This window comes from Convolutriloba macropyga, chromosome 10 (genome assembly GCF_964194025.1).
Source record: "Convolutriloba macropyga chromosome 10, txConMacr16.3, whole genome shotgun sequence".
NCBI lineage: Eukaryota > Metazoa > Xenacoelomorpha > Acoela > Convolutidae > Convolutriloba > Convolutriloba macropyga.
In genome coordinates, this window is record NC_134477.1 from 40,748,927 (window position 1) to 40,763,692 (window position 14,766).

Genomic DNA, 14,766 nt, shown 5'->3' on the forward strand with positions numbered 1-14,766 from the left:
AGTCCAACTTGTGAACTCCTCGTTCATAAAGGCTGATCCTTTATCATACACAAGTTTTTGTGGTATACCAAAAGTAAGAAAAAATTTCTCAAGTGCTGATATTGTTTCACTTGCTGATGTTGATGAAACTGGGTAAACTTGGATGTAACGAGAAAAGGAATCAAGTACTACTAGGCAATGTTTATTTCCGTTCGATGGTGGATTTATTGGACCTTTGTGATCTATATGTACCGTGTGGAAGGGGAAAGGTATAGTTTCTGTCCATTTTTCAAGTGGTGCTTCATTTAAGTCTTTGCGTTTTTGTTTATTTTTTTGACAGTCTAAACAATTCGCTATTAAGTGAGAAACCCATTTATATAAACCTGGCCAATAGAAAAAGCGTTTTATGCTTGACAATGTTTTATCTTTTCCAGAGTGTCCAGAAAGCGAATCTTGGTGAGCTAATTGAAAAATTTTTAGGAAGAGGGATAATGGTGCGCATATTTTGATGTTTTGAATATTTGGATCTTCAGTTGGTTGTTTAATACATAAAATGTTTCCAATTAGGCAAAGATTTTCAAAATTATTCAAGTACGTTTTCATGGCTTTTGATTGTCGAAATTTTACATTTTTCTCATCTTTGTTTCCTGATTCAAAAAGTTGTCTTACAATCTGAATAACTGGGTCTTTGAATTGTTCCTGGCTTATCGCTGTTATGTTCAAGTCAATATCTTTAGCAAAACTAGATAATTTCTCAATGAGTTCTTTTCCATCTGAAATTTCGTTATTTTCACAAATTGGTTTGGCTAGTCGAACACTTGCTATTCTTTCAAAACTTGCTTTGCTTGCTTCAATCTCTTGCTCAAGACTCATGTCATCTATTTCTAAATCTGACAATTCAACAGAATTTAGCAAAGGGTCGTCTTCTGTTGTAGAAATTTTTTCAAATTGCTTTTTTCTTTTTCTAAATTATCATCAAATTCTAAAGACAAATCAGAGTAGTAGTTTTCACTGTCGTCTTGTTCGCTTAGGATTGGCTCTTTTAGTGGGAATTTTCCGCGATAGTGATTTATTGCATTTCCTTTCAAGAAGGATTCTGATATGTCCGAAGTTGAACAAATTCGATCACTGGGTTTATAGTTTGTCTGAAAAAATTGTTCATTTTCAAAATTCAATTTTTGAACACCTTGAAAAGTTTGCTTTAGAATGGGGTAGCAATCGTTTTTCTGTCCTTTTTCATTGTCATGCAACACGAAGTATTTTTCTTCGTTGCCTGACTCGTCATAAAATTTAATGTCTTTCGGGATTTTTTTGTGCTTCAGTTGATACTTGTCTAATTCTTTTATCGAGACGTTTCTACTAAGAATGGCTGGAAAGGCTAGGTTTTTGCCTTCTGTCCAGATTATTTTCAAGTTTTGGAATTGTGAAATGACAAGTTGATAGCGGAAAAATCGATGAGATAATTTTCCTCTACGTCCCCAAAGATACAGTAAGGGCTTGTGGTCTGTGTAGAGATACACTGGATTTGGGGAACCTATTATGTAATGCTCATATATTTGTAGTGCAGAAATTACACCACAAAGTTCTCTGGCTGTTCTACTCATTTTTTGCTCATCTTTTGTGTAAACTCGAGAATTAAACGAAACTATCCGTTTTCCGGTAGGAAATTCTTGGACTAAAATTGAACCAACACCAATTGATGATGCATCTACATGAACATGGAAGGGGTATCTGGTGTCAGGAATCGCTAAGACTGTATCTTCACTTATACGATCCTTAATTTCTCTGAACAACTTTTCGTGTTCATCTGTCCATTGAAATGTGGTTTCAGTTTTTATGAAATCGTAAAATGGCTTACTGTCCACATGCAGATTTTTTATGTACATGCTGTAAAATCCTAAACAACCTAGGACTCGCATTACATCTCGCTTATTCTCAGGTGTCTTTAAGGCTTTCAGATCTTCAACCTTTTTTTTTACTGGTTGAATTCCATCTTTTCCTACTACATGTCCTAAGAATTGTACTTTGCGCAAAAAGAATTTCGTTTTCTCAGGCTGAGCTTTCAGTCCTGCTTTGCGTAGCAAGAGGTGGTACTTTCTTATTATTGAGTACATCTCTTCAGCTGTCTGAGCTTGCATGATTGTGTCGTCAATATAAGTTACGGCTTGTCTAGATTTTATTAAAGGTGCAAAGTGGATTGTCATTATCCTACTGAAAAAATTTGGTAGTCCGCAAAGTCCGTAAAAACCACGTTGAAACGTGTATTGTTTTGAACCTATTACGAAACTCGTCAATTGTTGTGTTTCCTCCGTTAGAGGGACTTGATTATATGCAGAACATAAATCACTTGTAGTGAAGTAGTTTCCGTTTAGCCTAGTCAATAAAGAACCTATTGGCTCTAGAGGCCATGAATACTTACTTAGGTCTGTTATTGAATTTAGGTATCTAGCATCTATTACTAGTTTCACTATGTTTCCCTTTGGAAGGATGATAACCGGATTAATAAATGACGATCCCATTTCGGTGTCGTCTCCCATTTCTCGAATTATTCCTGCTTTACAAAGCTGATCTAACAAAATTTCAAGTTTTTCCTGATGGTGCAATGGCACTCGTGATGGTCTTTGTTTAGTCAAAGTTGAATTTGGTAGAAGTTTTACGTGAAATTTTTGCTTTATTTTGCCAACGTCATACTTGTGCTTAGAGTAGACGTTCTTGTCTCTGGCAAGAAGTTTCATGAGATCTAGTAATTGTGCATCATTAATGTCAGATTGACTGAAGTCAAATTTTTTTAGAAACTCACGGTCTGATTTACTAAACATTTCCAGTTTTTCTGGTGGTATTTGTTGTGGTCGAATTTCATATTCTATTGTTGCTTTTGGTTTTAAGTCTTTTAGATCTTGACTAAAATCTGTTTCTAACTCATGGTGGTCTGCAAATTCTTTTTCTTGAACCTTTTTCTGAGCTTTTTTCAACTTTTGTCTAATATCTGTTTTGTCTAATTTCGGATTTTCTAAAGTCTGAATTGGGTTTTCAACTTTTTCAGTCACATGAAAGATGTGATTGAAATCTGTTTCAGTTTCTGTTAAGACATCTAAGAACGCGACGTTATCAATCAGTGTGTACTTTTGTGTTTTTTTACAAATTTCTTCCAAAGTGTATCCTATTGAACCTTTATCTATTGTTACTTTACGATCACCAGGGTTATTAAGCATTATTGGCAACTCTTTTTCTTTTCTTACACAATAAACGTTGTATGTGTAGATACCTTTGTCCTGGAGTCGATTGTCAATTATAAATGATGTTCCTTGTTTGAAAAATTGGTTTGATGGTGTGATTGTTAGTAGTCTGCTAGATTTCGGTGCTAGTTCGAAAGGTCTGTTAAGTACAACTTTTTCAAATTTACTTACAAAAGGATAACTTTTTGTTTGATATTTTGAGAGCGTGATTGAGACGTTTGGATAAATTTTCAAGTTCATTTTTGGAGTTGTGAACTCAATTGATTTTGTGGCAAAATTCAAAAAATCCATTCCAAGGATGTTCAATTCGCAACCGTTTTTCTCTGAAACCCATGTTTTGAGATCTGTGTAATATTTGCCTTCAATGTCAAATAAGATGGGGACATGAATGTAGCCTAACAATTTTAATCGTTCGCCGTTAACTGCAATTGTTTTCTGTTTGGACTCAATTAGTTTAACATCAATCAGTGACTTAAGTTCCTGTAGAAAATCAAAGTTTATCAAAGAACATGTTGCTCCTGTGTCGACTAGAAACTGCGATTCGAAACCGTTATGTTTATTACTGTCTCCGACGGCGTGAATGTACAAGTTAATAAAAATGTTTGTCTTTTTATTTTTGTACGGAGACTCGTCTAGTTTAAATTAATTTCATCTTGGTTATTGTCCACAAAGAATCCATTAACTTTGTTTTCTCTGAATTGAACTCTGTTTGAGTTACGTTCTCTGCTGTTATCTCTAGAATTCTGATTAGAACTGTTACTTCTTCTATAATCCTGTCTTGGACTGTTTGACTCACGATACCTAGTTCGGGAATCGTTACGATCATATTGTCGTTCCCTGGAATAGTTCCTATAGTCCTGGGGTCTACGATCGTTGGATCTGCTATTATAGCGTCGATCTCTATTCTCAAAGCTTTGTGAGCGATTTCTGAAGTTATTGTTCTCAGATCTAGGATAAGGAGAGTATTGTCTGCGGTTGTCTTGGTTGTAGTAATTGTTTCGTGGTCTAGTGTCTTGTCTGTATCTGTTCTGACTTCTATCATAACTATCTTCTCTTGGACGACGTCCTCTATAGCTTTGATAGTTATCTCTGAACTTATCTCTTTGCTGTGGTTGCTGTCTGTTTTGTTCTTTAAAGTCTCTGTTTGCATAGCAATATGCTATTGTGTGACCTGACTTTCTGCAAAATTTACAAAATCGTGTGTGATTTTGTTTATTTCTAGGCTCGTTTGGGTTGTAGGCTGCGCTAATTCTGTTGTTTTTCATTAAACTTGCTAATTCTTGGAGCTGGTCTTTTATACCATCTATCTCCATTTTGTTGTCTATGCTGCTAGATGCTGTGCCTGTGAAATCACTACTTACTGCAAAACTTAAGTCTTTAGTGCTAACTTGATTTCTAAGGTGTTCCCATGTTGCGTTAGGTGTTTCTATCAAATATTGATGCGCTTTTTGTTTTAGTGCTGGAGGAGTTAGTCCTCTTACAAAAAATTCCATACACTTAGTTTGCCTTTGAGCATCTGTGAATGGGTCTGGCCATCCCTTTTCCACTGCTTTTGTTAGTCTGTGTACGTAACTTTTGATTAATTCATCTGGTTGTCTACGAATGTTTTCTACCTCAATTCGTTTTCTATACTTGTCTTTCTCGTCTGTGAATCTATTTAGAAAACCTGTCCTAACATCATCCCATGGTTCCGCTGCGGGCAAAGAATCGAACCATCGGGCTGCTGGTCCTCTTAGGACTGAGCCAAATAATGCTTTTCTACGTGCATCATATGCATTTTGTGCATCTCCTGCTCCTGGTCTAACTCCTAATGAAAACTCTATTTTTCTTTCTATTAGACTTAGAAAATCTGCTACGTCCTCACTTGGGTCTAAGCCTGTAAATTTTTCAAGAGAAATGTCTGGGTATGCTACGATGTTAGCCATTTTTGTTTTAGGGTTTTTGTTGGTTTATTACTAAGTTTTTATATGAAAAAGATACTATAAATGAAAGAGCAATATAAAAGTCTAATCAAAAGAATTTGAAGCTATGAAAAGGTCAAACAATTTTTTTATAGAATTTAGAAAATATTCAGACAATCTGCTTAAACAAATGGTCCTATCTCAAAAACACTATTTGGGGTACGAAGTGCGTCTAAACTTTGGTTAAACTTTGGGTTGTTTTCCGCATGTGTTATGTAACAAGCTAGTCCTGGAATGTTATCAAAATTAATGAAAATGTACATATATTGCTTTTTCTTATCTAATTTATAACTAGTAACTTTGCCTGTATTATGACCAAGTTTGATTATAATATTCAAGAAGTTAGCGTCAATATTCATTGAATTCAACTTTTGCTCTAGAAAAGATGTAATTTTAGACAGTATTTGTTACAAAATTAAGTTAAGTTTAATGAACTAGAGTTCAATATAACTATTGGGCGTGTGCAAAGCTTTCAAAGTTTTGTAAAAATCAGGATTAGAACTTGCATATGTTATAAAACAGTGTAGGCGCGGATCGTTAACAAACTTATAATAAATAATCAGAGATTGTTTATCGTTATTTAATGTGTACTTTTTAACTTTTGCAACTTTATCGTCGTACAAAATGGTTACATTTAGGTGCTTTGTACTAATATCCATAAGCTAAGTTAGAAGACAATAGAAAAAAAAAGAGTTTTTGTTTTGTTTTTCACTTTGTTTTATACAAAAATATTTGATATTAAATAATTATAGGCATTTGTTCATTCGTTGATAGCAACCATCTTCGGTTAGCCGATATTCTATCCAGAAAAATTTTCCTGCGTGACTAAATTTTGGTTTTTGATTGCTTTCAGAGAAGGCTGTTGTTAGTATTGGCCTAAATACTCTGACTCGATAGGAAATGATTTGATTATCGCTATCAGACTTCCTTATTAGAACACAATAAACTCTTTCTTTTTGGATTATTTCTTTAATAAAGTTGGGTAATGTGGGTGAAAACATGCAAATGTTTTCAAACTTATAGAGCTTATTATCTGGCAAGGGAACTAGTTGCAGATTTTGGCTGTTTTCACTCATTTATTGGAAGCTTGTGGTTGAGCGTACATACATTGTAAATCGATGATTGAGCCACGTTTATTAAGTTTATTGAACAAAGAATCTAAGGAGGTATTTTCAGTTTTAAATATGGTTACTTGTCCGACAGTTTTTGTTCTTTTGATACGGTAGACTATTGTCACGTATTATTGTTCAACGTCGGTGACGTATTTGAGCACTCGACAGTCTGCTGAGTTATCCTTAATACTTATTTGTTTGTCTCCTATTAGGTATTCCATAAACTTTTTGCAAAAACTGGAAATTTAAATTTGTTGAAGTGAATTTGTATGCAGAATTATACGTAACCCAATAAGTACAATCGAATATATGGCTCAGAAAAACGAAGGAGAAACTTAAATATCACAAAATACCAGTAAAGGGAACGTTTACTTAGAAAAGTTGCACGAAAAGATCGTGTTATTTCCGTTAAGTTTGCCGTTTTGGTGGTTAATTTTGGACAAAACTCTAAATTTCTATTAGTAAATTAACTTAAAACAGGCGTTAATAGTCTTGAATAGCTATTTTCTTGTCTCTGTGTTCGAATATTTGCTCATACTTCAGGATTATTGGCGAATTTCAGGTAATTATTTGGAATTTTGAGACCAATTTTGAGATTTGTACCGCTAATTTGTATCCAAAATGAGATATTTTTCACTTTTTATGGTTCAATTTGGGTAATTTTTTACAAGTTCCGGGCAATTTTTGGATTACCTGGGTGAATTTTGGGTCAATTTTGGGCAAAAAGTGACAAATTTGTTTAAATTTTGATGAATTACCGGATCAATATAGGCGAAATTTTGAAAAATTTTGGCAAATTTTGACAATCTTTTACCAAAAACGGGTGTTTTCTTAATGAAACATGGCAAAATTGGGAAAATTTTGGCTGAATTTGACAATTTTTTGACAAATTTGGGCTAATATGTCAATAATTTTGGTCAAATCTAATAGTTTCGGGTTGTAATTATTTCAATTTTGTGTTTAAAAGCAAAAATTGTGTTTAAAACTTACGAAATATAGTCAATTTCTAGTTAATTTTTGGATTAAAACCGATAAATTTGCATTAATTTTGGGTAAAAATTCAAATGTTTTGGTCAAAAATGGGCAAATTTAGGAAATTTTGGGCTCTTTGGGCCTAATTTTGGGCAATTTTTAGATAAAAATTGAAAGATTTTCGCCTAAATTTGGGAATTTTAGGACTTTGTGGGCTTAAATTCACAATTTTGGAGAATAATCTGGGCTTTTTTAGGTGAATTTTAGTTAAATTTGGCACCAAAATTCAATTATTTACTCAAAACTGTGTCGAATTTAGGCAAAAACACACAATTTCTACACCAAACAGGTCTAAATTCTTCAAAAATCTGATGAAATATAAAAGTTTTCACTTTATTCCGGACAATTCTAGTGAAAAATCGTGTATAATTGGCTGATTTTTGGATGAATTCTCACTAATTCCTGTCAATTTTGGCAAAAAATAGGAAAATTTGGGCTAAAAACCTGATAAAACCAACTTTGTTTAACTCGAAAACATAAAATTTTAGAAATTCAGGGGTTAAATCGAGGCGTTATGGTGATTGCTGGAGCGTTTGGTTGACAATACAACGTTATTTGTGGCTATCAGAGTGAGTTAATAACTTTTAGAGACACTAATAGATACACTATGCATGTATAATGAAGCAGAACAACGTTAAACTAAGCTTATTTGCATGTGGGTCAAATTGTTTTTGCAGTATTATGGGTTTGGAGGATGATAAGTTCAACAATTAGATGATAAATCAAAAGTTAAGATGTATAAGACACGCTAAGGTTAAGTAATGGACAATAAATGAGAGCTAGATTAATGAGTATGGGTGTATGATTTCGTATATAGGACTAGGGGGGATAGTACAGTTCGTTATGCTAACAGTATTAAAGATTTGGTTAAGTTGAACACAATTATTTAGTCTAAATGTAATATTAATGTGACCGGTCTTGTCTAATTTTGTGCGGGGGGGATACAAAGACGTCTTTTTATGATACACAATTATGTACTCACGTGTGCGCTTAAAAAACCAACCTACAGTGTCAAAATTTGGGTCTGAGAAGCAAAGAACCGGTGCTCAAAGTTATTAAATCAGTGGACTGTTCTTTTGTGGGGAGAACCCGTCTCTTTTAGTCGGTCGTAATTGAGACGTTCAGAATCTTAGAACATCTCACACAGGTACTGGGATAGCGCGGTATGTGGCCCTACCATAGAACCTGTGTGACCTCTGGGTTTTTGGTTTGGAAAACTAGCCACAAAAAGTCCACCAGGTCCCTAAATGTGTGAGCAACCGACGTTCTTTAATCCTCGTCGCACCAGTTTTTAACTCTGATGTGGTAGGTATTTTATTCGCTTGATCTTAATTACCACACTAGAGCTAAACCTATATTATTGTAGCGACCTTAATTGCGTGCTAGAATAAGTCTCAGTATATGCTCACAATGTTCTTTGCTAATTTCCAAATCTATGTGTTATTTGCTAGAAAATAAAATTGATTAGATCCAAAGATTAATTAGTGAATAGACAGAAAGGATAGAGCACAATTAAGGGGTAAATCTTACTTGAAAATATGGTGGGGTATCTAATCTTAATCAATAAATTGAATCCATCTTACTGCTGGATGTGTACATTACTCTAACTCTATTTTTGCTATGAAATTGGCAGACTTACAATCGCTGCTGATATTTCCCTCTTAGCTGAGGAGTAGAAGTTTCGCTCTAAGAGCAGTGAAAGGAAGAGAGAGAGAATTTTTTGGTGAAATTCAGGCGGCTTAAGTTGCGCTGGTTGAGTTGGAGAACTGATTTCCTTCAGCAGCAAGCTCTAGGCTCGTGCGTGTTTATACATGATTCAACACGACTAAAAAATCACAAGACTTATGTCTAGCTCCGAATCAATTCCTAGGTCATTCGTGGAGCCGACTATTACTCGTCTTTAGTCATATATTCGTTTCAGGCTTGCTGCTGAAGAACGGCCTGGATAGCTTCAGTATCCTTCACTTAGTACGCGTATTAATAGCGGCAGTGAATCAGCCGGTATGGCCTGCTCCATAGTGTATTAAATAATACACAGCAGTATTTGGCTATGAATAATGTATTCATTCACTCAACGCAATTTACGCAGCATAGCTCTCTCTTAATATTCCGTCAGTTTAGACTAAGTCTAAAGTGTTCACAAAGTCGACGGTTAAATAATTATACTCTCTGTAGTATCGGTAATTGCGGCGGCAATTATCCAATTAGCAATACTACACTTGGGTTCAAGTTTGCTGACTTCTCTGTCCCTCTTCCTCATGAAGACTTTGAAACCAAAAATAGATAATTTACTAATTGGAAGCTTAGGTTTTATACCTCTCATCAGCTGTGCTGGGCATTTTTCTTCTCTTCGTCTCACAACCAAGTTTCTGATCCTTGCTGCGTGAAGAATTGCTGCTCCCCACATCATCTTGGGAAGTCCTGAGTCAATGAGCAAACATCTTGCCTTCTCCAGCAGTGTCCTGTTGCACCTCTCAGCTAACCCATTCTGTTGTGGCGTCTCTGGTATGGTCTTTTCCTGTAGAATGCCTGCATCTAAGCAGTACGTCTTGAACTGCTCTGAGAGAAACTCCTTCGCATTGTCTTGCCTCAGCTTCTTGGGCGTCCCCACACTGAGAACAGATTTCTTCAGGTTGGCCAGTGCTTCACTCTTTGCCTTAAGCAACTCCACAAACACAAACTTCGTGTACTGGTCTGCAAACACAATGCAGAACCGGAACCCTGACAGTGACTCTACTCTGAAAGGTCCCATCACGTCTGTGAACACCCTCTCCAGCTTCTCTTCTGCTTGGGTCTCTGCCACTCTTGGTACTGGAGTTTTTGTGATCTTGGCCAATGCACACACATTGCATACATCATCGAGTTCCCACACTGTCTCTGGTGCATTCCTGACCACATCCGCTTGATTCAAATGACCCAACCGTCTGTTGCACTTCCTTGCACTGTCAAGTTTCACGCTGTTGGAACTCATCTTGAATTCTAGAACGCTGCAGGGTAAGTAAAACAAATTATTTTCTTGTGTTAGTTTTACCCGAGTTCCCTTCTGGAGTTTCATGCAGCTGTTTCCTCTCTCGAAAGTGAAGCTATGTCCCCACTCCGAGCATCTTGAGACTGATAGGAGGTTTGAAGAGTAGTCCGGCACACACAGAACATTTTTGAGTTCGCATTGGAATTCCCCTTGGTTTGAGGGTATGCTGATCCTCACACAGCCTCTGCCCACTACTCTGGAAGCCTCTCCGTTGGGATTTCTGACCACTGATTGAATGGGCACAAAGTCCAGAAACGCATCGATGTTCGTCACTATGTGATCTGTACAACCACTGTTCACTAGCATGCCTGCTGTCTTCCACTGGGTAAGAGCTGCCCAGCATTCCTCGTCTGGTGTAGCCAATGTTGGACCCATTGCCACAGACTCATGTTTGCCTCCATCTCTTTGTCTCTTGCATGCCCTGTCTAGGTGACCCTTCTCACCACACTTGCGGCATTGTGCTGTCTTCTTCTTCCTGCAGTTCTTGGCAAAGTGTCCGGGGATCCCACACACAAAGCAGTTTCCTTTCTTGGGTCCATTCTTGAAGTCACGCTTCACTGCCAGTGCCACTGAACCACTTTGTCCTTTGTGTCTCTGCACAGTGCTCTCATGAAAGTTCTGCAGCCTTTTCCTTAACTCTGTGAAGTTCGTTGCCGGGTTGAAGCTTTCCTGCATAACAAAACTTTCATACCTCATTGGCAGACCATTGAGGACCAAGGCGTTGAAGAGAGTCTCTGAGACTGCTTCCCCTGCTTCTTGTAGCCTTGTGAGCAACTCCTGTCCTCTGATGAAGAAGCTGTCCAAATCCTCAGAATCCTCGAGCTGCAGTCGAGCAAGCTGTGCCACTAAAGTCACCACTGTCGGCGTCTCCACACTTTGAAATCTCTCTTGCAAAAGCTTCCAAGCCTTTGCTCCATCTCCAATGCCATCATCTCCCACACAGTCATGTCTCATCAGCATGAGGGTTGTTGCATCTAGAGTCAGTGCCAGATGGCACCACACATTGTTCCGTTTCTCCTTGATGTCTGCAACTTCCTTCTCATATGCATCCTTCAGCACCTTGTGGTTCTTCTTCTCATCATTGGTGGCCCCATTGGCCAGTGGCGCAGGCTCATTGGGCTGCTCCTCTGTCCCCAGTAGTGATTTGTAGAGTCCCTTTGTCTGCATCATCGCCACAAATATTGTGCTCCAGATTGGAAAATCCTGTGCCTTTCCTGTGTAGGTCAGCAGCTTCACTGTCTGTTGATCCATTGAAGTTTGAGCAGGCAAAACAATTGTGAAAAGAAAAGGTACTAAGCAGAAAATGATTATGACTGTCAACAACAAATTGGTTTTGTTTTGGAAATCAATTTTATGACTTAGAAGATTGCTGGGCCCATAACCTGTTGATTTATGGACTTTCGCAAGCGGAATAAAAAGCGTTTTTAACCAAGTAAAAGAATTAATTTTTCAAAAATGAGAGAATAACAAAATGATATTTTACTGTAGAATTTAGAGATTTACAGGAGAGATCTGATTATTAGATCAAGATGATGATTTGAATTTGGGGATGAAAAAGGACTCAAAAATCAGCTGTATATATACCCATTATCAGTGTGAAAAAGTCAAGATACAAAACTAATCTTAGCACCTTGATTTATAGTGGGGGTCGCAAAGGTTACCCAATATGGTTTGCTTCTGCAAATCAGTCGGAAAAGGAACCATAAATGGAATGCATTTGCACTTTTCTAAGAATTCATTCACACTTCCGGAGATATCATCATCATTTAATACATGCTGGGAAGATTTTACATCACTTAATCTAACTCTAATAATAGTTATCTAGACTCACCAATTTGAACCGAATATTGATTCTCAGCACCATTTCTTGACGATTCATTTATATAATTTCTTTGATCGAAGTCATATTGCTTGTCTTTCTAATCTGGTAAGTCAAACTTCCTTTCTAATTCTCACTAAGTTTAAGACTATAGTTTGATCGATATTCTAACAGTATCCATTACTGTTTGAAGAAAGTAATGCTTTGTTAACCAAAATAACAAGAGGTGGGTCTAGCTGTCCATTGCAACTGTACATAGATGCAAAAGCCATCATTAACGGCAAAAAACATTTATGGGGGTCGTTTTTCCATCCGGGGCCGAGGGTGTTATTTTGAAGACTTTAAAAATCATTGTTCCGACCCCACTTGTGGGGGGTGGAGGAACTATATACTCAAATAGGTTTTTTGTTCAGTCAGTTTTGGCCGATCGATATATTCATCGTAGAGAAATGTGAATGGTATCATTATAAAGCTCGTCCAGCGTAGAATTCAAAATTAAAAAGATTTTTTTTTTGAATTTCATATTTTTCGAGGAGTTATCGAGGTTTAAATTTTTGTGTGATATTTGTTCACTTTTAGCATGATTGTGTTCAATTTAGCGTAATTTTTGTTCAAATTAAGGCTTTTCTAAAAAAAACTTTTTTACAAAGTTACATTTCAAGCTACAAAAAAAAACGATTTTGTGTTACCAGTAGATCAATAAAAAGGCTAGTTCTGGTCTCGTGAGGACGTTTACTATAAAAAAAAACTCGAAATCAATTTGAGAGCTGTTTTTTTTAGAAAATTTTTCCTATTTAATATTCTTTTTTTAGTCACTTAGAGACTTGTCATTTTCATATCGAGGTTCTTTTAATGACAAAATTCATTTACAGTCAAATGATACCCAATGAAAGAAAAATCGGTTTAAAGGCATCGCTCATGTCTTTTTTGTCTTCGACTCTGAATTTTCGAAATTTTTATTGAAATTTTGGTTTTATTTTTGAGATTTTAGTTATTTTTGGGAGTCCTATTGCACAGACCTGCCAATTAAAAAATCATTTTGTTTTCTTATTTGCAATAGGTGAACCTATATAGCGCTCTGGGAGGACAGCTAATGGCTGTCAAGACTTTAAAAAACAATTTTTCAAAATCTTTTTTTTTGGATTAACCAATATTAAACTAATTTTCATGATTAGTAAGTCAGTCTCAGTAATGAAAATAAACCCATTCTTTTTACTGCAACCAAAATTAATCTGGCATGTGGTTTTATCTGCTAACTATCGGTTTTAGCAGAGTTTTCGTAATTTCAAAAAAATATGCGTTTTTTTTGTAAATTTGTTTCTTTTTGAAATCTTATCTCATTATCATCGTATTGGCATTTCCAATTGGCTTAAGAAAAATTCTAAGGCTCATAGATAAAGTTTTCAGAGAAAAGATTATGGTTTAAAAGGCTTCGACACTTTCTTCTCAAATTTCTGCTGGATTTTTTTTTGGTTTCTGCTTGTGTTTGTTGTTGTTTTCAAAATCATAAGACTTATTGTGGTGTCTTATTGATAAAATGTTGATGACGAACATCCATTTCTTCCCATCAAGGCATATAGTAAGATATTTTTTAACTACCGTTGAAAGCTCTTGAATTTAATGGCTGTTAAGACATTAAAAATAATTTTTAAGAATTTTTTGGACATTATCCAATCTTAAATTAATTTTCATGAACTGTAAGTCAATCTCAGTAATGACAGGACCTCCCTATTTTCTATTGCAACCGAAATAAATCTGGCTAGTGGTTTCAGCTTCTTACTATTGGTTTGATGACTTGGCTGCCACAAGTTTTCATAAATTTTTTTTAATTTTTGGATGAACTTTTTTTAATTTTGGTTCATTTTGAAATTTTGTCACATTATCCTAATACTGATAGTTCTCCATGGCTTAGAAAAAGTTTTCAACGGGTCATAGATAAAGTTTTTAGAGAAAAATTTGTGGTTTAAATGGCTTCTTCACTTTCTTGCAATTTTTCTGAATTTTGGTTTGTGCCTGTTTTGTTGTTGTTTTAATAATCATAAGACTTATTTTGATGTTCCACTGATGACATAAGTATAACAAACATTCTTATCTCTTTACTGAGTCATTACTATCCTTATTTATTGAATTCAGTTGAGAGCTATTGATTTTAATGGCTGTTAAGACATTTGAAAAAATCTTTTTTGGACGCTAACCAGTATGAAACTTATTTTCATGAACTGTAAGTCAGTCTCAGTAATGACAGGTTCCCGTTCTTTTCAATTGCGATAAAAACAAATTGTTAAGTCGTTTATCGGCAAACTAATGGTTTTACGACTTCGATGCCTTGAGTTTTCACAGTTTCAAAAAAATTTTGAATTTTCTTTTGTAATTTTAGTTTTTTGAAATCTTATCTCATTATCCCAATATTGATAGTTCCCATCGCCTTAAAAAAGAAGTCCACTGGACCAAAGATTAAGTTTTCAGAGAAACTCTTATGGTTTAAATGGCTTCGACACTTTCTTCTTGCACTTTTCTACTGAATGTTTGGTTTTTGCATAATCGAGTTGTTTCTTTTTCATAAACATAAGACTTATTGTGATGTTCTTCTGATTACCTA

The 14,766-nt window shown here is 35.7% G+C and overlaps 1 protein-coding gene across 6 annotated transcripts in view; it reads right to left on the reverse strand.

Annotated features, from left to right (window-relative positions):
- Positions 1-14,766, reverse strand: part of LOC142348133 (uncharacterized) — an 84,229-nt gene that overhangs the window by 65,520 nt on the left and 3,943 nt on the right. The window lies entirely within an intron of this gene.